At 31.4% G+C, this 17407-nt stretch overlaps 2 long non-coding RNA genes across 3 annotated transcripts; both read right to left on the bottom strand.

Annotated features, from left to right (window-relative positions):
- Positions 1–2308: 2308 nt before the first annotated feature.
- LOC110606109 lies at positions 2309–4479 on the bottom strand. Of its 2 annotated transcripts, none has more exons than XR_002486487.2 (3): positions 4137–4479; positions 2749–2861; positions 2309–2616 (listed from the first exon to the last, which is right to left on the bottom strand). It is a non-coding gene; the product is annotated as an uncharacterized LOC110606109 (long non-coding RNA). The 2 variants fall into 2 exon arrangements; XR_002486488.2 differs by having other exon boundaries at positions 2309–2610.
- Positions 4480–7614: 3135 nt separating this feature from the next.
- On the bottom strand, positions 7615–8182 carry LOC110607078. Its single transcript, XR_002486612.2, has 2 exons — positions 7935–8182; positions 7615–7796 (listed from the first exon to the last, which is right to left on the bottom strand). It is a non-coding gene; the product is annotated as an uncharacterized LOC110607078 (long non-coding RNA).
- Between the last annotated feature and the right edge of the window lie 9225 nt (positions 8183–17407).

Below are 17407 nucleotides of genomic sequence, written 5' to 3'. Positions count from 1 at the left end.
TTTTTTAAAAATTATCATATTTAAAGATAATTTAATTTAAATATAATTTTTTACTTATAAAAATTTAACAAATTTATATATTATTGATGTTTTCAAAAAAAAATATAAAAGAATAAATATTATATTATTCACTTTTAAAATATCTATTATTAATGAAATTATAATAATTTTAATGTTAAAAATTAAAATTTCATTTTATTCAAAAATTAAAATGAATGACGGAATGAAAAACCTACATTTTGAATTATTTTCTTTATTTTTTTAAAAATCAAATGATATAAAAAATAATAAAGAATTATTTTTTTTATAAAAAGAATAAAAATTAAATTTATTTAATTTTAGAAAAATAATAAAAAAATCGTAAAAATTATTACTTTTATAATTATATCTGCTGAGTGATAAATGACTGTTAAATTTAACAGCAATTAATAAAGGCTGTTAAATTTAATCAAATTTTATTTTTAATTTACTTTATTATCTATTAAAAGTTTAATGATTAATCATTGTATTGAATTAAAAATTAAATTAATATTTAATTATAATATAATAAAATGATATAATACAATGGAATACTATATAAATTAAATAGAATGATAATGTAAAATAAATAAATAAAATTTTAGGGTTAGAGTTTAATGTCAAATCCCATATCGACCATAAATAAAAAATATTGAGAGTTTAAAGTTAATTTGAATCCAAAATGGAATGTAGTTGGAGGAAAAGCGGAGGAAATAAATATGAAGAAAACATTTGGCGGTACTTGCTACCGCCATATTTGGTACCATACTCTCATACTCTAATTCGTTCGTGTGCATTGGCTTAGTATGTGTCATACTCTTGTGCATTGGCTTAATGTGTGTCATACTCTAATTGGTTCTCTGGGCGACCATCCGTAGTCGTCAATTCAATGCATTGGCTTAAGTCAATGGCCGGATTAGTGCCGTAGGCAGTTCTTCATATTTATTTCCTCTCGCCTTTCCCTATAAATACACCTATTGATCTTTCTTTCATATGCAATTCATTCTAATAGACAAGCCCTATTTCTATCTAAAGTTCCCATACCCCTCTCTCTCTACTGCAGGACCTCTCTCCAACTCACTGTCTGCAATGACAAAAAATCTGAAATTTTGTAAAGATCAAGTTCTTTTCTATTTTTTTATTTTCTTTTGTATTCTTTTTTGGATATTAATGATATTTTAATTGTTTTTAATGCAAGCTCGCTGGCTTCGGTGGGACATAATTCTGTCTATTATTGCCGTTGGAGCTGAGGCCATATCAGCAGCACTTGAGCAGACCTCTCCACATAAGGTGAAAGCTGCAAGATATGGAGTGATTATGGCCATTGTTTCTGTCCTCCTAACAGTTTCTGACCTTGCTTGCAACAACTATATGCTCATACGAGACAAAAATACAAGGCCAAATAATAATCATCACGAGTTAAGGTGGGAGTTTGCAGATTCTTTTGGCTCTATAAGCTCTATATTAACCCTCATTTCTTCTTGCCTCCATTACAACTTTCTGAGTAATGGCAAGCAACAGCCAATACAGTTCTCAACGATACCTCTTGCCTTCTCTGTTTGTGTGTTCTGCTCCCGACTTCTTCGACAACCCAGCCATAAGCATAAATCTACTTTTGTCTTGAACTGTAAGCATTTGGGTCTCATAAATCTAGATATAGAATTTGGCAGGATATTATTTGACAATGATGAACCTACGCAATTTGGTTGCCCAGCGTGCCAGATAGAACAGATACATTTACAAGGTGTTTAGGCTGTTCCTCGGTGTTTCTTTGTCTATCAAATAACTTTCCATGATAAAATTTCTGCTTATTGTATAAATCATGATCTATTTGTTCAATAAATAATAGTGAAAGACAACTAGACAGCGTTGGTTTGTTTTTAGAATGTTGTGTCAGTCAAAATTTCCCTTGGTGCAGGACTCCTCCTGGAAGCTAGATGGGCTGAATTAGTTCCCCTGTGTATTAATATTAATGACAAGTAATTTTCATGGGCGTATTGTATGCTACTTTATATTTTAATTTTTTGCTCAATTAAATTTTAATAATAATTGGTAAAATACTTCGTAAAAAAAATAAAATTTATAAAAAATTTCTATCAATATTTCCTAAAAACTTCCATCCCTCTCAAAGTAATAAGAAGCGCTTGAAACAGACAAGTGAAAAAAAAGGAAAAAAATAAAAATAAATCCCATTTTCCATGGTAGGAACATGCTTATGCTCTCATAATTCTCCAGCCTCAGAAATAATCAATAGAAATTTAATAATGGCGAAATTACTACAACTAGCAGCTGAGACAACCATAGAAACTTCAATAAAATATAATGGCAAGCCACCCACATAGCTGTTTCATGAGTAGATCAATAAAACAAAGCACTACAAGGGAAAACAAAGGGATAATAACAACAGCAGTAGAGTCAACTGCACTACTCTCATGATATATTCATCTGGTTTTTTACTGTCAGGCCACATCACATATGCAAGAAACGCATACCCGAAATCTCCATCAGATGTGTTTAGAACAAGAGGGCGGCTAGTTTCTTCCATCTTCATATATACTTCCGTCTCCCATCTTCATCACCTTCAAATTATTGCTGAAACTGAAGAGATATTACATAGGAGAAGATAATTCACACAAGCAGAGATATATATACATATTTCTTTTGTTGCTCAGATCAGCCAAAGCTTACAGGAGTTGAAGATCAACAAACGGGAGAACCTCAGAAACTCACCGTTTACACTTGATGACTTGAGAACCCAAGAAGAGCAGGCTGCTTTCATTGGCCTACGCGGCAACGCCCTGCGGGAAGCTTCTTCGAGCATACCACTCAACTTTTTCTTTAATCTAATTTATATATGACCAAATTTATTCTTCTTAATTATAGAGCTGCGGTGATTAATAAATTTTGAATTTTGAAAATTATTTTAAAGATCAATAAAATAATCAACATTTTTGTATCATACATATGTAATAATTTATTATATCACACAATAGAAATTTTAAAATTAATTATTTGTAGAAACTTAAAAGACAGATATGACTAATTAGTAAAATATAATTGGGCTTATTCATAGATAACTGTGATACAAGATATCAATTTAATTGGTACTATATAAATCTAAAATTTACCCTAATTATAAATTAAATTATGCTGAATATTAAACACGAAGAAAGATTATAATGGTTAACGTTGTTAATTTTTTTTTTAAAAAACATCAAATGGTAAATCATCATAGTTTATTTACTGATGCATTTACATGCATGTGAATATAATTCTACATTCTTATATTCAGCTAGTATTGTTTTCAAAAAATATTTTTACGCATAAAAAAATTATATAGTAAAATATATGATAATTAATTAGTAATTTTAATTTTTTTTAAAATATAACTACACTTATACAAATGTTTTGCTTTTATTTATTTATTATACCCTATAAACATCCTATATTGTAGGATTATTTCACTGGATAATTTTTTCTTTTCATAGGCATATACTATGATTTTAATATAGAACTAAATTTTAACTCAGTGCAATATATCCTAATTAAGCCCTCTATCATTTTCTATGGAGGTGGACGACACCAGAAAGCAGAAAGCAGTATCCATGAATTACTATTCCCTTAGATACAAGACTAATTGGGGAAACAGTAATGATACCTAATTCATCTGAAAATACCTGCATAGACAAGCCAATCTAGATAAGCTCTCTATCTTTAGGCTCTCTCACAGAAACAACACCTTGAAATTGGCAACAGAAACAGGGGAATGTGAAAAAAGAAAGAAAGCACAAAACGAATCCCATTTTGCATAGCATCAGATGGTTGCTTTCGTGGTTTTCCAACCCAAAAAGAAATCACATAATATTTGACGGCCCAAATAACATTTGTGTTCCACACCCCAAGCTTTCGGCAAAAAGAAGAAAATGAAAAATCCCAAAATAGCTAGCCGAGACAATAATAGAAATAATCTTCTTTCACAAATATATAATAGCAAGTCATCCACAAAACTATTCATGATTCATTTCAGTACACCAATAAAAACAGAGCACTACAGGGGAAAATAAAGATAAAGATACAGCAGCACAGGATTCAACCCTAGAACTCCTCGTGATATTTACCTGGTTTAATGGCAGGCGACACCACATACAAAAGAAATGCATAGCTAAAATCACAATCGGCTACTTTCTTCCGCCTGTATCTTGTTGTCTCCCATTTTCATCACATCGCAAACTCTGGAAACGGGGATGAAAAATGAAATTCAAGATAGAACAGGATAAGGAGAGTTTACCAGGCTATGAAGAATCCAAGCTTCCATGGGATCAAGATCAATACACATGGGAAATTCAGAAATTCGTGTTCCCACTTGATGATCATTACTTGAGAATCCAGGAAGAGAAGAAATCTGTTTCAAAACAATAAATTGGCGGCTTACGTGGCTACGCACTGAAGGAAGCTGCTTAGAAACTGTCTCGAAGTCAGTGTCAAACCCACCATTATATACTTTGTTTTGCCGGTTGGCTCCACATTTATACGCAAAATTTTTAATTTTAAATAAAAAAATTTCAAATTTCAAATTCACTTGACTGTAATAAATTTTTAAATTAATTTTAATTAAATTTAAATTTATTTCCATAACATGCAACATATTATTATTTTTATTGTATAAATAAATTCATTTAATTTAAATTAAATTTTAATTAAAATTTTAAACTCCTAATTATTTAAAATCTTCAAATTATATAATTAAAATTTTAAATTCTCTACTTTTTTATTTTAAAATTTTAAATAATTAAAAATTTAAATTCTTAAATAAAATTTTATTCAAATTAATTAAATTGTTTGTAAAAATAATGATACGTGACATGTAATTTAAACTAATTTAAATATAATTAAAATTAATTTAAAAAATTACTATGATCATAATAAATTTAAAATTTAGTGTTTTTTATTTAATATTAAAAATTTTAGCTATATATTTAAAAAACTTAAGCTACAAATTTTTTAGCCTGTAGACTTTTTATTTTTAGAAATAAGTTATGTATTTTTTTGAATGACTAAATAGCTATTATTATTTTTTAAATTAAATTTTCATAGTTTTAGTTAAAATAAGTCTTAATTTAATATAATATTTTTATAATAAATTTTTATTTTTATAATTTTAAAAATTATTTACTATTTTTATGTATTTTTTAATTTTTATGTTTATTAAAATACTAAATTTTTAATATTTTAAATTATAAAAATAATATTTTATTATTAAAAATAATATAATATTAAATTACAATTTATTTAGCAATTAAGTAAAAATATAAACATTTAATTAATAAATAAAATTTAACTTATTTAACTCTTGAATAAAAATAGGTGGTTTTAATTTTACATATTTTCATTATTTTTTGAAAATAGCTATATATTGTTTTTGTATTTTTCATTTTTAATAATACATTTTAATTTTTTTACATTTTAAACAGTTAAATAGTGTGATGTCACTTATTATTTTTTTTTCCAAAATCTTTAATCCTTCATGATTTATTTTGTAAATAAAAAATTAAATAAATTATTTTTAGAAAAATAATAAAAATTAATTTTCTTATAAAAAGAATAAAAATTAAATTTATTTAATTTTAGAAAAATAATAAAAAAATCGTAAAAATCTGTTAAATTTATTCAAATTTTATTTTTAATTTACTTTATTATCTATTAAAATTTTGATGATTAATCATTGTATTAAATTAAAAATTAAATTAATATTTAATTATAATATGATAAAATGGTATAATTCGATGGGAAATGATATAAATTAAGTAGAATGATAATGTAAAATAAACAAATAAAATCTTAAGATCAGAGTTTAATGCCAAATTTCATATAGACCATTAAAAAAATAAAATAAAATAAGAAAGAAAGAAGAGAGGAGTTTAAAGTTAATTCGAACTCAAAAAACCTACAGGAGTCTTTCGTTGGGTAAAGATGCAGGAAAAGTCTATTTCTATCTAAAGGTGGTTGGGTAAAGCTGGAGGAAATAAATATGAAAGAAAATTTAACATATGAAAGTGACACATTATAATATGATTATTCCCTTGAGCTCTGATTCCTAAGTTCTGATTCAAGGGAGTAATCAAATTTCCCAGCTTCTCCTTATTAAAATACTCTCATACTCTTTCATATGCGATTCATCTGATAGACAAGCCCTATTTCTATCTCTCCAACTCACTGTCTGCAAATGACAAAATCTCTCTAGAATTTTGTAATGATCAATTTCTCTTCTATTCTTTTTCCATTTTTACATGCAACTCCATTGTCATTTTTTTCTTGTCTTCTTTTTTGGATATTAATGATATTTTAGTTATTTTTAATGCAGGCTCGCTGGTTTCGGTGGGACATAATTCTGTCTATTATTACCGTTGGAGCTGAGGCCATATCAGCAGCACTTGAGCAGACCTCTCCACATAAGGTGAAAGCTGCAAGATATGGAGTGATTATGGCCATTGTTTCTGTCCTCCTAACATTTGCAGACCTTGCTTGCAACAAGTATATGCTCATACGAGACAAAAATACAATGCCAAATAATAATCATCATAAGTTAAGGTGGGAGTTTGCGGATTCTTTTGGCTCTATAAGCTCTATATTAACCCTCATTTCTTCTTGCCTCCATTACAACTTTCTGAGTAATGGCAAGCAACAGCTAATATAGTTCTCAACCATACCTCTTGTCTTCTCTGTTTGTGTGTTCTGCTCCAGAGTTCTTCGACAACCCAGCCATAAGCATAAATCTATTTTTGTCTTGAACTGCAAGCTTTTGGGTCTCATAAATCTAAATATAGAATCTGGCGGGATATTATTTGACAATGATGAACCTATGCAATTTGGTTGCCCAGTGTGCCAGATAGAATAGATATATCCACAAGGTGTTTCTTTGTCTATCAAATAACTTTTAATGAGGAAAAATTATTACACATCGTACGATTAAATATTAATCATTTATTATGTGTGATAAAATTTCTACTTATTGTATAAATCATGATCTATTTGTTCAATAAATAATAGTGAAAGACGACTAGAGAGCGGTGGTTAGCTTTTAAAATGTTGTATCAGTCAAAACTTCCCTTGGTGCAGGACTCCTTCTGAAAGCTAGATAGGCTGAATTCATTCCCCTGTGTATTAATATTGATGACAAGTAATATTCATGGGCATATTGTATGCTACTTTATATTTTACCTAATTTTTTGCTCAATTAAATTTTAATAATAATTGGTAAAATACTTTGTAAAAAAATAAAATTTATAAAAAATTTCTATCAATATTTCCTAAAAACTTCCATCCCTCTCAAAGTAATAAGAAACGCTTGAAACAGACAAGTGAAAAAAAAGGAAAAAAATAAAAATAAATCCCATTTTCCATGGTAGGAACATGCTTATGCTCTCATAATTCTCCAGCCTCAGAAATAATCAATAGAAAATTAATAATGGCGAAATTACTACTACTAGCAGCTGAGACAACCATAGAAACTTCAATAAAATATAATGGCAAGCCACCCACATAGATGTTTCATGAGTAGATCAATAAAACAAAGCACTACAAGGGAAAACAAAGGGATAATAACAACAGCAGTAGAGTCAACTGCACTACTCTCATGATATATTCATCTGGTTTTTTACTGTATGCAAGAAACGCATACCCGAAATCTCAATCAGATGTATTTAGAACAAGAAGGGGGCTAATTTCTTCCATCTTTATATATACTTCCGTCTCCCATCTTCATCACCTTCAAATTATTGCTGAAACTGAAGAGATATTACATAGGAGAAGATAATTCACACAAGTAGAGATATATATGCATATGTCTTGCGTTGCTCAGAGCAGCCAAAGCTTACAGGAGATGAAGATGAACAAACAGGAGAACCTCAGAAACTCACCGTTTACACTTGATGACTTGTGAACCCAGGAAGAGCAGGCTGCTTTCATTCGCCTACGCGGCAACGCCCTGCGGGAAGCTTCTTCGAGCATACCACTCAACTTTTTCTTTAATCTAATTTATATATGACCAAATTAATTCTTCTTAATTATAGAGCTGCGGTAATTAATAAATTTTGAATTTTCAAAATTATTTTAAAGATCAATAAAATAATCAACATTTTTGTATCATACATATGTAATAATTTATTATAACACAATAGAAATTTTAAAATTAATTATTTGCAGAAACTTAAAAGAAAGATATGACTAATTTGTATTTTTAAGCTCTATCTAAGCTCTATCTAACCTTTAAAAATCCTATTCATCAATCATTGAAACGTCACCCTGTATTTTTCAGTTTGAAAGTCATGGCCTTACAATAGTAAATGAGATTTTTTTGTTTATCTGACATGTCTATATGAATTTAGTGATATTCTGACATGACATAAAGGAACATCATGTAATTAAAATCGGCCGTAAAATCAATCGTTTTAGTTATATTGGGAAGGGATTAACAATTTTTATGACATATCTGTTTTAAGTCAGTAAAATCTATACACTGTACTTTCCATTGGCATTTTTAACTAAAATAGGGTTAGCTAACCATTATGAGTACACTACTTTTCTAATAAAGCTAATCTCCTCCAGCTTCTTTACTTCTTTCCTTGTGGCTTGTTGTTTCTCCTTCCCGAATACTTTTTTGTTTTATTGGTTTGGCCCTAGGGAAGATATTTAGCTTGTGTGTCATCACCTCAGGAATTTAGTGATATCCTGACATGGCATAAAGGAACAACATGTAATCAAAACAGGCCATAAAATCGATCGTTTTATTTATATCGGGAAGGGGATAACAATTTTTAGGGCAGACCTGTTTTAAGTCAGTAAAATTTATACACATTCTGTACTTTCCATTGGTCTTTTTAACTAAAACAGAGTTAGCTAATTACTACGAGTGCATGACTTCCCTAATAAAGCTAATCTCCTCCAGCTTCTGTACTTCTTCCCTTGTGCCTTGTTGTTTCTTCTTCCCGAATACTCTTTTCTTTTGTTTTATTGGTTTGGCCTTAGGGAAGATATTTAGCTTGTGTGTTATCACCTCAGGATCTATCTCCGGCATGTCCGAAGGTTTCCAGACAAAACTTGAGGCATCCATTACTATCTCTTTCTGATCTTTTTTAAGGTTCCGCATTGATGCTGAAGACTTTATCATCTTCCTCTTCAGACAGTGAAAATGTCTCCAACTTATCAACAGGCTTCGTCCTGACATCCTTCTTCTCATCTCGGACTTCTATAACCTCCGGATTTATTTCTTCTGGTACTATGCTTGGTTCTGCCACTATGGTTAAGCATAAAGCGCGGGCTTCCTCCTATCTTTCTTGGACTATGCTTACCCCTGAATCTGTAGGGAACTTCATGGTTAGGTACCGAATGTTGGTTACTACTTCAAAGTAGTATAGCACCGGCCTTCCCAAAATAGCATTGTAGCTCAGGGGCAACTTCACCACAAGAAATACTGCGTAGTGGGTGCACGACAAAGGCGGTTCTTCCAGTGTCAAGGCTACTTTCACATTTCCCTCCACTGCCACGGGGTCCCCCTATCCCCTTAACTGAAGCCTGATCTCTAACCGGCTGCTCATTTGGAATGTTCATTTGCTAAAGACTCGATAAAGCAACAAGTTTACCTTACTCCCATCATTCACCAGGACTTTGCGAAATCAGAAGTTATGAATGATAGCCTCAATAACTAAAGTATTATCATGAGGCATCTGCACTCCGTGGACATCTTCTGGAGAAAAAAAAATGGTCACTGGAAAGTGTTTTACTATCTGCATAATTTCATTACTCCTTCCCTCTCCGCACCTTTAATGTTTGTAAAGTTTTTATTTTTAAATTACATTTTACATCAATATTATGAAAAATATTTAAAAAATAAAATTAATTTAATAATAAAAAATTATAAAATTAAATAAAAAATTATTTAATCTTTAAATTTTATTTAAATAAATGCATCAACTATGTAATAACATAAACCTCAAATATTACAGGGAATATTAAATTAAAGCAAAAGGAATCCAGTATATACGTAGAAGATCAAATTCAATATAAATGTAAATTAACTAAGAGTACATATAAATTAAAGATAAAGAGAATGACACAAATAATATATCTAAAAGGGTAAACTGTAATTTAGTCCATCTGGTTTAGTGAAATGTAACCTTTCGTCCATCTGTTTTAAAAAACCTTTAATTTAGTGACTGTGATTTTTAAAAATTATGCTATTAGTCCCTCCCGTTAGATTTTCAGTTAAATCACCGTTAATTTTAGTTAAAAAGACTAAAATACCCATTCTCTCTCCTTCCTCTTCCTCCTCTTCTTCTTCTCCTCCTCCTCCTCCTCCTCCTCCTCCTCCTCCTCCTCCTCCTCCTCCTCCTCCTCCTTCTGCCATGGCAAGTACTTGTAATCAGATTATACATTGCAAAGGTAAAAGATAAAAACCTCGTATGATCTCGACCACATACTCTTGTCTCTGTATATTAACATCTTTGTCTATTTTGTATGTGCAGCTGCTGTTTCATGGGAAGCAGGGAAGCCACTGGTTATAGAAGAAGTGGAGGTGGCACCTCCACAAGCCATGGAAGTCCGTATCAAGATCCTTTTTACATCTCTATGCCGTAGTGACGTCCACTTCTAGGAAGCCAAGGTAAGGAAACAAACATAGATATGAGAAATGATCAGACAAAAATTTACTTGATTCTTGTTTTATCTATGCTGGCAAGGACAGAGCACTTTGTTTCCTAGAATTTTTGGTCATGAGACTGGAGGGTATGTAAACCTCTGCCATGAGTATTTCATGTGTCTGATTCGAGCACATGTTCACATTTTTATCTTTTTTTTTTTTGGGGGGGGGGGGGTGGGGGGGCTTGTTAAGGATTGTGGAGAGTGTTGGTGAGGGTGTGACAAAACTCGAACCAGGCGATCACGTCCTGCCTATATTCACAGGCGAATGCAAGAAATGTGCACAGTGCAAATCGGAACAGAGCAATATGTGTGAGCTCCTCAAGGTTAATATAGACAGAGGTGTGATGATTGAAGATGGAAAATCAAGATTTTCAATCGAAGAAGAAGAAGAAGAAGGAGATCGGAAAAGAGGAGAAGAAGAAGAAGAAGAAGAAGAGGAAGAGAAAGGAGAGAGAATGGGTATTTTAGTCTTTTTAATTGAAATTAACGTTGATTTAACTGAAAATCTAATGGGATGGACTAATTGCATAGTTTTTTAAAATCACAGTGACTAAATTAAAAATTTTTTAAAACAGAGGGACGAAAGATTACATTTCACTAAATCAAAGAGACTAAATTACAGTTTACCCTATCTAAAATTTGAGGGGCTAACCGTGCAATTAAAACTTGAAAAAATTGAAAGTGGGATATTTTTATCATAGAGAATGACACAATTATTTCACTTTATAATTAACCGTTTGAAATTTAAATTTTATTGAAAGTGGGATAGTAAAAAAATGTAATGGTAAAATCACACTGAAACGGAATTAAAATTGGCAAAAGATCAAAACCATTTTAACTGTTAAAATCAGTCCGGTTTCAATTCGATCAGCAGAGCAAATTGAACCACCAATTTGAAATCGAAACCGACCCTTAGGCAGGCTACACGCCCCAACTGATAAAAAACCACCGTCACCGTTAGATTACACATACCGCGGAGCAGTGGATAATCAGAAGCAGTGAATCCGAAGTTCGCAAATCACAGCAACCGAAGTGCATTCCTATATAGTCGAAGGCTCGAAGCAGACCTTAGTTATAACTCACTCCACTCTTCTCTCTTTCTCTCGCTACATTCATATAATATATAACTGTCTATTTATCGATCTATGGATTATCGAGGAAATCTATAGATCGAGAAATGGCGAACTATTTAGCTCAGTTTCAGACAATCAAGAATTCTTGTGATCACATCGTAATTGCAGGTGAATCTCAATTTGCTTCTGTCAAAACGGATAGTTATTGTAGTTTCACTTTCCCAAATCCTTCTTTGGATCGAGCATTATTTTTCTGTTTCTTTCCTGATTGTAAATATTATAATTTCAGTAACGATTTAGGAAGGTAAAGCTCTACTACTAGATTTGAACTTGATGATGAATGTGATTGATTGAGAATGCAAGAAGTGTAGCTTTAAGATTAGTAATAAACTACAATTTGATGATCAAATTACTAACGTCCTTAGATTGCATTATGAATTGGGATTTGGACTATGACAGTTATTACTTTGTTAGTTTATCTCTTGGTTTTTGCCGATTCTTGTTTCTGCCGGCAAAAAGAAGTGAACCCTAATTATCTGGTGAAAATGGTTGGAATTTTTTACTCCTGTTATGGAAAATCTGTTAAATTTGATGTCATGTGTTTTTCTGAAATCTGAACGGGAATAAAACTATGGTGGTTTGTCTAGTTCACGTTTATTGTAGACAGTCTTAACTGTGGAGCAGTTGCTAGCTCCATGATATTGGGTTTTGGAATGTTTTGTTCTTATGGTGTGTAAAGTTATGAAACTATATATTAGAACAGTTGCGTGATTTTAGACGGTCATTCTCAACGAACAAATAAAAATATTTTCTATGATAAAAATAATATAGTATGACGAAATTTTAGTATTATTAAACATTTAGATATTTATTATATACAATCCACTTGCTAATTACTATTTTATAAAAACTCAATCATATTCAAATAAATATTAATTATCTGTTATTAAATTTTAATTTTAAATTTAATATATTTAAAAAATTTTAATTTTTAAATGTTATAAATATTACTCAATTTAATATGTATAGTTTTAACTTTACTTTAAGGATAGTTTAAAAATTAAGAGCCAATCGATTTCAATTTTAGAATTAAACTAAACAAAATTATTTGTTTTAAGTTACGTAAACTAAACAGTAAAATTTATTTTAAATAAATTACATATATAATTTAATTAAATTTCATAAAATTTTTATTATAGAATTGAACTAAACACACTACATTAAAATATTAATTTTTAGATTTAAAAATTGAGGCTGGATTAGATTTGATTTTAATTTTTTAGTTTGGTTTGGGTGAATCATGGGCTGGCTAGGTGGATTTAAGAGATAAATCTATTTACTTTCCAGTTTTTTTAATTTTTTTGTTTTTTTAATAAAAAAAATTTAATCAAATTCAAATTAAACTTTTTAAAAAATAATAATGGAGACAAATTAAATAAACTGAAAAATCAAATCAATAAGATCTATTCAGTTCATTTTTTAATTTAAATTGAAAAATATTCACAGAGGTAAAGTTACGTGCTGAATTTTTTTTTATTATTTAATGTTGTTCAATTTATTTTTATCTGTGTTAATATATCGATTTAAATTTTATTTTTAATTTACTTTATTATTTATTAAAAATTTAATGATTAATCATTGTAAATTAAATTAATATTTAATTATTATATGATAAAAATAATATAATACGATGAGAGATGATATAAATTAAAGAAAATGATAATGTGAAATAAGCAAATAAAATTTTAGAACCACAGTTTAATGCCAAATCCCATATCAACTATAAATAAAGAATATTGGGAGTTTTAAGTTAATTCGTCCAAAAAAGAAATAGGAATGTGGTTTTTGTGTATTATTTATTGAGTCACTTTCATATATTGATTTTTCTTCATATGTATTTCCTTTTTCTTTTTAAATACCCATATTCCTCTATCATCTGGAATTCATCTAATACACAAGGCTATTTCTATCTTAAGTTGCCTTCCCCCCTCTCTCTCTCTACTGCAGGACCTCTCTCCAACTCACTGCCTGAAAATGACAAAAACTGATTTTGTAAAGATCAAATTCTCTTCTATTCTTTTATCCACTTTTGTATTCTTTTTTAGATATTAATGATATTTTAGTTGTTTTTAATGCAGGCTCGCTGGTTTCGGTGGGACATAATTCTGTCTATTATTGCTGTTGGAGCTGAGGCCATATCAGCAGCACTTGAGCAGACCTCTCCACATAAGGTGAAAGCTGCAAGATATGGAGTGATTATGGCCATTATTTCTGTCCTCCTAACACTTTCTGACCTTGCTTGCAACAAGTATATGCTCATACGAGACAAAAATACAAGGCCAAATAATAATCATCAAGAGTTAAGGTGGGAGTTTACAGATTCTTTTGGCTCTATAAGCTCTATATTAACCCTCATTTCTTCTTGCCTCCATTACAACTTTCTGAGAAATGGCAAGCAACAGCCAATACACTTCTCAACGATACCTCTTGCCTTCTCTGTTTGTGTGTTCTGCTCCCGAGTTCTTCGACAACCCAGCCATAAGCATAAACCTATTTTTGTCTTGAACTACGAGCTTTTGGGTCTCATAAATCTAGATATAGAATCTGGCGGGATATTATTTGACAATGATGAACCTATGCAATTTGCTTGCCCAGTGTGCCAGATAGAGCAGATTCATCCACAAGGTGTTTAGTCTGTTCCTCGGTGTTTCTTTGTCTATCAAATAACTTTCCATGATGAAATTTATACTTATTGTATAAATCATGATTTATTTGTTCCATTAATGATAGTAAAAGATGACTAGAGAGCGGTGGTTTGCTTTTAGAATGTTGTGTCAGTCAAAATTTCCCTTGGTGCAGGACTCCTCCTGGAAGCTGGATGGACTGAATTCGTTCCCCTGTGTATTAATATTAATGACAAGTAATTTTCATGGGCCTATTGTATGCTACTTTATATTTTACCTAATTTTTTGCTCAATTAAATTTTAATAATAATTGATAAAATACTTTGTAAAAAAAATAAAATTTATAAAAAATTTCGATCAATACTTCTTAAAAACTTCCATTACTCTTAAAGTAATAAGAAACGCTTGAAACAGACAAGTGAAAAAAAGGAAAAAAGTAAAAATAAATCCCATTTTCCATGGTAGGAACATGCTTATGCTCTCATAATTCTCCAGCCTCAGAAATAATCAATAGAAATTTAATAAAACAAAGGGATAATAACAACAGAAGTAGAGTCAACTGTTTCATGAGTTGATCAATAAAACAAAGCACTACAAGGGAAAACAAAGGGATAATAACAACAGCAGTAGAGTCAACTGCACTACTCTCATGATATATTCATCTGGTTTTTTACTGTATGCAAGAAACGCATACCCGAAATCTCAATCAGATGTATTTAGAACAAGAGGGCGGCTAATTTCTTCCATCTTTATTTATACTTCCGTCTCCCATCTTCATCGCCTTCAAATTATTGCTGAAACTGAAGAGATATTACGTAGGAGAAGATAATTCACACAAGTAGAGATATTTGCATTTAAAATAATAATAATAATTAGAAGCATGAACTCACTCAGGTCGGCGCGTCTTTGGCGCCATCATGCCTATATATCTGGCACATTTCAGTGTCCCGCCGACCTCACTTGCTGGGGCTCGACCAGACCAGCCACTTCCTCCTCAGGTCGGCGCATCAGCTCGAGCTCTTTCTACTCTTGCTACTCCGAACAGCAAAACCACTGGCGGTCCTACTAGTGATGCTTGATCAGTCGTTCTCTCGACGGTCAGACGGATTAATGTCGACCATGTCGACCCGGGTATCTCAGTTTACCTTGTCCTCGAGCTAGACGACATACAGAGTCCGAGTTCCTCCACCTTGATCTGGGATATTTGATCCTCTCCTATTATCTTAAAGTTGTCCCGATACTTGAGGGGCGCTGCCTCGTTGTCGCATTAGCTGGCCAGTCAGTGGGTGGTGTTTTGTAGTTGGAGGGCAATGGTTGGGAGGTCCTGGTTGGACAAGGTAGCTCCGGGCACATTCCCTACTAGGCTTGGCGAATGATTGAAAGGAATGGGTGGTCGGTTGTTTGGAGTTATGGGATTGAAAAAAGAGAACTGCTGCCTCTCTTGGGCAAAGCTCAGGTCATTGGGAGTGTTAACGGTGTTGTTTTCATTATAGTTAGCCATCGTGAATCTCAGTGGGTTTTGTAAGAGTGGAACTCCGGATGGAAAAATCTCCCTCGGTTCCCACAGACGGCGCCAATTGATAACTTGAGATTCAGAAAAATAGGGTTTTACAGGAGTTTTGTAAGCTTAGATGGAGAGGAAGGTTTTCCTCCCCCTTTATTCCTTTGCCTGTCTCCCTCAGTGACGTGTAACGGCCTCGCTGTTATTGGGCCATCTGTCTCTGCCATGTTGATACGGACGTATGTATCTATCAGATCCCTACCCCATGCGTAATAGCCTCTGATTCTCCCCGGGCACGCAAGCTGATGGACCCACCAGGTGGGCGGGCTGACCATCTTTTCTCCTTCGGGCTGGACCGAGAGATGAGATTAAAGCTGAGCCCAGAGAGGATCTGATTGCTGGGCCGAAAAGTCTGGGCCAGCCTGATTGAGAAGTCTGGATAGAACCCGGTCTTGAGGCTGAGCGGGCTGGACCTGTCTCATACGGGAGACTTGAGGACCTCTAAGTAATAGGCTGCTATCATGAGTCTGACCCCAGACCGAGATGGAGAAATCCAGCGGTCATCAAAATTGAAAACAAATGGATTTCAATTATAAAATTAAGTTGTAAAAAAATTATATAAAATTTAATTGAATTCTTTACTTTAAGTTATATTAAATTAAACAGAATTCAATTAAATTTTATAAAATTTTTGTCATGAAATTGAAGAAAAAATTATGGTGGAGGTGTAGTTTTTAGAATTGGAGATTAGAGACTGGGATTGGATTGGATTTGGTTTTAATCTTTTAGTTTGATTTGAGTGAATAATGGGTTGGCCTCGTGGATTTAAAAGACAAGCCTAATTACTTTTCAATTTTTTTAATACAAGTAAATTTAATAAATTAAAAATTAAACTTTTTAAATCGAAACAGATTGAATGCATTGAAAAATTAAATTTATTGGTAAATTTATTTTTCATTTAGTATTCTTACATTTATTTTATTCTATGTTAATATATCAATTTAACTTTCATTTTAATTTATTTTATTATCTATTAAAAATTTGATGACTAATAATTATATTAAATTAACAATTGCAGGATAAAAATGGTATAATAAGATGGAAGATCATATAAATTAATTAGAATGATAATATGAAATAAATAAATAAAATCTCAAGACTAGAGTTTAATGTAAAATCCCATATCGACCATAAATCAAGAATATGAGGAGTTTAATTTTAATTCGTCATGTTGGACTCGTCGGTTTAGTCCAAGAAAGCAAGAGGCATGTGGTCTTTCGCAGGGGGAAGGTGGGGGGTTAAAAGAGTTTCTTGCCCGCACTCCGTATAGCTCCCGTTTATTCCAGTAGCAGGTTCAATTTTAATTTTTTATTTATTTTGAGTTGATTAAATTTTTAATTTTTAATTTTAAAATTTTAATTATTTTAATTTAATTT

This window comes from Manihot esculenta, chromosome 18 (assembly GCF_001659605.2).
Source record: "Manihot esculenta cultivar AM560-2 chromosome 18, M.esculenta_v8, whole genome shotgun sequence".
NCBI classification, from domain to species: Eukaryota; Viridiplantae; Streptophyta; class Magnoliopsida; order Malpighiales; family Euphorbiaceae; genus Manihot; species Manihot esculenta.
Note: the sequence above shows the minus strand (reverse complement) of the source record. Positions and strands in the feature narration are given on the sequence as shown.